This window comes from Callorhinus ursinus, unplaced genomic scaffold (assembly GCF_003265705.2).
Source record: "Callorhinus ursinus isolate GAN/ISIS: 27379988/994484 unplaced genomic scaffold, GSC_fseal_2.0 scaffold185, whole genome shotgun sequence".
NCBI classification, from domain to species: domain Eukaryota; kingdom Metazoa; phylum Chordata; class Mammalia; order Carnivora; family Otariidae; genus Callorhinus; species Callorhinus ursinus.
In genome coordinates, this window is record NW_027397247.1 from 9,576 (window position 1) to 15,404 (window position 5,829).

General features: G+C 42.9%; 1 pseudogene; it reads left to right on the top strand.

Moving 5' to 3' along the window:
* The first annotated feature begins 3,751 nt into the window (after positions 1–3,751).
* On the top strand, positions 3,752–5,166 carry LOC112813457 (tryptophan 5-hydroxylase 1 pseudogene; annotated as a pseudogene).
* Positions 5,167–5,829: the final 663 nt, after the last annotated feature.

The following is a 5,829-nucleotide window of genomic DNA, read 5'->3' on the forward strand; positions in this document are numbered from 1 at the left end:
TACCATCCAGACAGTTCCAGAGGGCAGGCCCCACTTTCCACCCACTTCAGAGATGGGTGTATGATCCAAGTTTACCCAGCCCCTTGCTCTGTTTTCTGGGTGCTCTGATGGCTTCAAGGATCAGAGTGTGACCCAAGCTGGGCCAAAGACACTTAAAGCCATTACTTCACGGAACCCAAGGGAAAGAGAAACACTTCCCAGTAGAATGGATGGTGAGTGGGTGTCACCCTGGAGTTGTGGGAAGCCCCAGATAGAATGAGAGAGAGTGTGCCTATGAATGGGGCCACCCCAGATCACTTAGCAGCATGGAGGGTTGGAGAGGGTCTAGGTCACATTGTGAGAGTGTGAGCCTTTGGGCCTACCAGGTCCAAACCCACTCTTGTCTCTTACAAGTATTAAGGTATTTCTACCATTAAAAAATATTAACTTCTTTTACTTTAGTAAGTGTGTCCAGTCTCTTGCCATCCAAAAAAGAACTAGGTGACACATCAGGATCCACAATCCCTGAGACTCCCCGTGCCCAGTGTCCTCGCTGAGAAGGGTATGGCTGGGGGAGAGAAAGACAGTGAGTGGGGTCGGATCTAAGGGCAGCTCCAGAACAGTTCTGTCCCTGTTCCTTTTCTGTTCTAGGAGAGGAAAACCCCAGAACAGTGAGAGGAGAACCAGCTGTAAGATAAGGCCCTGGATGGCTAATTGGTTTGCCTGTTTTTTCCTTATTTTAGTGTCCATTTTATTATTGTGCATTTTTATTAGGAAATCACCCATTTCCTCTAGTCTTCCAGTCTGATGCAATAGGTTTCCCTTATTTGACCTTTAATGTCTGTTTTTTTTTTAATCTTATTTATTTATTTGACAGAGCAAGAAAGCGAGAGGGAGAGCAAAAGCAGGGTGAGCAGGAGGGAGAGGGAGAAGCAGGCTCCCGCGGAGCAGGGAGCCTGACGTGGGGCTCGATCCCAGGACTCCGGGATCATGACCTGAGCCAAAGGCAGATGCTTAACTGACTGAGCCTCCCAGGTGCCCCTGATTTCTCCTCTTTTTCTAGTTTTCTACAAAATTGTCACAATTAGTGAACAAATATTGATATGTTATTTTTAGCGGGAGTCCATATTTTATTCAGGTTCCCTCTGTTCTAACTTTTCTCACTCCAGGATCCCATGCAGGGCACCACGTGACATGTGCTCATCATGTGTCTTTAGGCTGTCCTTGGCTGTGACAGTTTCTCAGACTTGCTTTGTTTCAGTGACCTTGGCAGTGTTGAGGAGGACCGGTCAGGCATTTTGAAGAAGGTCCCCCATTGGGATTTACTTGTTTTCCTCTTGATTAGACTGGGGTTATGTGTTTTGAGGAAGCAGATCAGGGAGGTAAAGTGCTTTGTCATTACTTTACACCAAGGGAACACTTGTCACTGTCCATGTTAACGTTGGTCACCAGGCTGAGGCAGCATTGGTCAGGCTTCCCCACCAGGAAGTTCCCTTTTTCCATGTGCAGGAAGACAACTGCCCTGAGCCCCCACTTTAGGAGAGGAGAGTTAGCTCCATTTACTTGATGAATGGTTGAGTATCTACATCTATTATTTGGAATTCTTATAGGAGAGGTATATTCAATCCTGCTTATAAAAAGCTATGTAATTTGTTAATAAAAAGGCAACAAAGTAATTTAAAATATCCCAATCCCATTGGCTTCATTGAGCAATTCATGAAATAGGCAGCATCCCGTTTAGCAAAAAGAAACGGGCTCCTTTGAGCTGCAGGGAGGGAAAGGATTTTAAAGGCAGAGAGGGCATTGAAAAAAAGAAATTACTAGAAAAGGATGCACTATTTTAGGCAATGTCCCCCTCCTAAGGGGAACAGAAGGGGCCATTCAGTTCATTTTCCAGGTTGACTGGTTAAAGTTTATGTGGAGGTGGGGGTGTGTGGAACTGCAGTTAGGTCAGGTAGTAATTCTTGGTTTGCTGGCTTGGGTTTCTTGACATAAGTGACTCCATTTTGGCCCTGTGGTTTGTTTTTAAAAAATCGTTTATTTGGGGGCACCTGGGTGGCTCAGTCGGTTAAGTGTCTAACTTCAGCTCAGGTCATGCTCTCAGAGTCCTGGGATCGAGCCCCACGTCGGGCTCCCTGCTCAATTGCGGATCTGCTTCTCCCTCTTCTTCTGCCTCTCCCTTCTGCTTATGCACTCTCTCTCCCTCTCAAATAAATAAATAAAATCTTAAAAAGAATCATTTATTTTTACCAGCGTGGGTACCAGTGTAGATTTTGTTCCAGCACCTCAGTGTTTGGTCGCTGGCTAATTCCTCCTTTGGTGATGGAGAGCACTTTCCATTGGCTCCTGCTTTCCATTGACATCATTCCATCTCTGTGGCTCTTTTCTTGGTACTACCTTACTTTCTGATACGTCAAGATTATCCTGGCTCCTATAATTACTGTCCAAGATCTAACGTCAGCAAGTTCTTTAAGGAGCTCTGGTTAGTAAAGAATGGTATTAAAGTCTTACACGTGGGAGCTAAATGTCCATGCTCAGTGGACAATGCAAGGCAATATATGTCTGTATTCCCACCTATGTCGATATACCTAATGATAAAGATTTCTATGTGGACCCGTCTGTGTCCATATTAAGCTAAGGATGAGTTTATACTGATGTCTCCAACATGGTCCGCCACCACATGGAGATTGTGATCTTCTCCCTTTGCTAATCTGTAACTTCCTACTCTAACAGTGACAAACCTGGTACTCACCACCGGCCCTTTATTTAATTCATTGCTCCATTCCAGATTACAGATGTGGTGTTTTCAGAACTGTTAGCTACCACTCTGATGGCAGAGAACTTTATCAAATAGAGTCCACTGTATACGTACAGTACATTTTTTCTTTAATCTACAGATTCCATTCATTTCCAAATTTACTTAGGTCAGCACCTTTTGTCATACAACCTACAGTGAGGGGTTTTCTCCCCCATATGTTTCCAATACAGTTAGATTATGTGTCGCGTTCTGTATTCCATTGAAGGGGTGGAAGAAATTGTGCTTGGTCCACGGTTCTAACCGCGGGATGAAGAAAGAAATTGACATGAGACAGATAAATAGGAGAAAAAAACCTGAAGTGCAGTGATGTGCACATGGAGACCCAATAATGAACCTGAGGTCTAAAGAAATGACCAAGGAAGCCACGTTTTATACTTTTTGGACAAAGAGAAACTACACCTGTGATGAAATCACAGGACAAAGAAAACTTAACCTTGGGAGCTTCGATTAGTAAGGAATTCTAAACAAAATTTGGGCTGGGTTCGTAAATTAGTAAAAAGTAACAAGGGTTGTTTATACAGCCTTATGGGCTCCAAATCTCCCATCTCTGTTGATGTTGAAATCTCTTTACCTCCTGGTACAGGGATATCTTCACATGGGAGATTGATTCCCTTTCCAGGGGGACAGAGGAGGGTCTAAGTGTCCTCATTGCATAGGCTGTCTCTTAAGTAACTTTTATTTAAAATGATCTGTATGTCAAAGTGGCAGATTTGGGGCAGCCTGCCCTTGGCCCGCACACCATCCCGTGACACTCCCACATCCTAAAGAACTTACTTTCAGTAGATTATTATTTACTCTTTGTGATGTAGAAATATTTGTATTTTTTAAAGATTTTATTTTAAGTTCTCTCCACACCCAACATGGGGCCCACATTCACAACCCCAAGATCAAGAGTTGCACTCTCCAGTCCCAGCTAACCGTCCACAGCTGCACAGAGAACTACACCAACTGACTATGATTGAAGACAATAAGGAAAATAAAGACCATTCCTTACAAAGAGGAAGAGCAACTTTCATTTTTTCCTTGAAGAATGAAGTTGGTGGATTTATAAAAGCACTGAAAATCTTCCAGGAGAAGCATGTGAACCTGTTACATATTGAGTCCCGGAAATCAAAGAGAAGAAACTCAGAATTTGAAATTTTTTTGACTGTGATATCAACAGAAAACAATTGAATGACATTTTTCATCTGTTGAAGTCCCATACTAACGTTCTCTCTGTGAATCCACTAGACAATTTTACTGTGAAGGAAGATGGTATGGAAACTGTTCCTTGGTTTCCAAAGAAGATTCCTGACCTGGACCATTGTGCCAACAGAGTTCTGATGTATGGTTCTGAACAGGATGCAGATCATCCTGGCTTCAAAGACAATGTCTACCATAAAAGACGGAAGTATTTTGCAGACTTGGCTATGAACCATAAACATGGAGACCCCATTCCCAAGGTTGAATTCACTGAAGAGGAGATTAAGACCTGGGGAACTGTGTTCCAAGAGCTCAACAAACTTTACCCAACCCATGCCTGCAGAGAGTATCTCAAAAACTTACCTTTGCTTTCTAAATATTGTGGATACCGGGAAGATAATATCCCACAATTGGAAGATGTCTCAAACTTTTTAAAAGAGCACACGGGTTTTTCCATCCGTCCCGTGGCTGGTTACTTATCACCAAGAGATTTCATATCAGGTTTAGCCTTCCGGGTTTTTCACTGCACAAAGTAAGTGAGACACAGTTCAGACCCATTCTATACCCCAGAGCCAGATACTTGCCATGAACACTTAGGTCATGTCCCCCTTTTGGCTGAACCTGGTTTTGCACAATTCTCCCAAGAAATTGGCCTGGCTTCCCTTGGAGCTTCAGAGGAGGCTGTTCAAAAACTGGCAACGTGCTACTTTTTCACTGTGGAGTTTGGTCTCTGTAAACAAGATGGGCAGTTGCGAGTCTTTGGTGCTGGATTACTTTCTTCTATCAGTGAACTTAAGCATTCACCTTCTAGACATGCCAAAGTAAAGCCCTTTGATCCCAAGATTACCTGCAAACAGGAGTGTCTCATCACAACTTTTCAGGATGTCTACTTTGTATCTGAAAGCTTTGAAGATGCAAAGGAGAAGATGAGAGAATTTACCAAAACAATTAAGCGTCCATTTGGAGTGAAGTATAATCCATACACACGGAGTATTCAGATCTTGAAAGACACCAAGAGCATAACCAGCGCCATGAATGAGCTGCAGCATGATCTCAATGTCATCATTGATGCCCTTGCGAAGGTCAGCAGACAGCCAAGCATCTGATGCTGAGAGTGTGAGTGTCAATTAAGAGGCCTGTGGGTCAGCTCCTGCTTTTCTTGAAGACGTGGTTGAGGAGGGACAGCCTCCAAACAATATTCTCTACTCCTATTCCTTAATTAGTCCTTTGGAAATTTGTGCCTGAATACTGTATACCACTACCTATTATTTTTTTGGTAACGGCTTTAGTGAAATATGATTCATATATCACACACAAAAAAATGGGTTGCATGCTCCACCGACTGAGCCAGCCAGGTGCCCCAAAAGGTTTGGGTTTTGACAAATGCATAGTGGTAGTTATAAATCATGAAAATGTCATGGAATTCACTCGCAGATCCTTATATCATCTCTAGTTTTGCCTTTTCCAGAATCTCCTACAAATCGGGTCACTCAGTGTGCATCCTTTTCAGACTGGATTCTTTCACTTAGAAAAATACATGTAATGTTCATCCATGTGATTGCATGGGGTGATGGTTCATTTCTTTTTATTGCTGAATAGATTAACAGGAGAAAAACAAGTCAAAGTTTAATATCATGCATATGTCCTGTATTCATGGGAGATACCCAGAAAAATGGAGTAATTCTTTGAAGTGGCCCAGCCCTCACCCTAAATGCTATCTTCAGCTAAAGACCAAAAGATTTTGGGTGGTGGGAAGGCCAGTTAAGGGATGTTCTCAGGTGAGCACAGTAAACGAGGGTATGGTTGTTACACAGATTTAAGTCTGTGCCTTCTCTTTTGGTAAGAGTTTC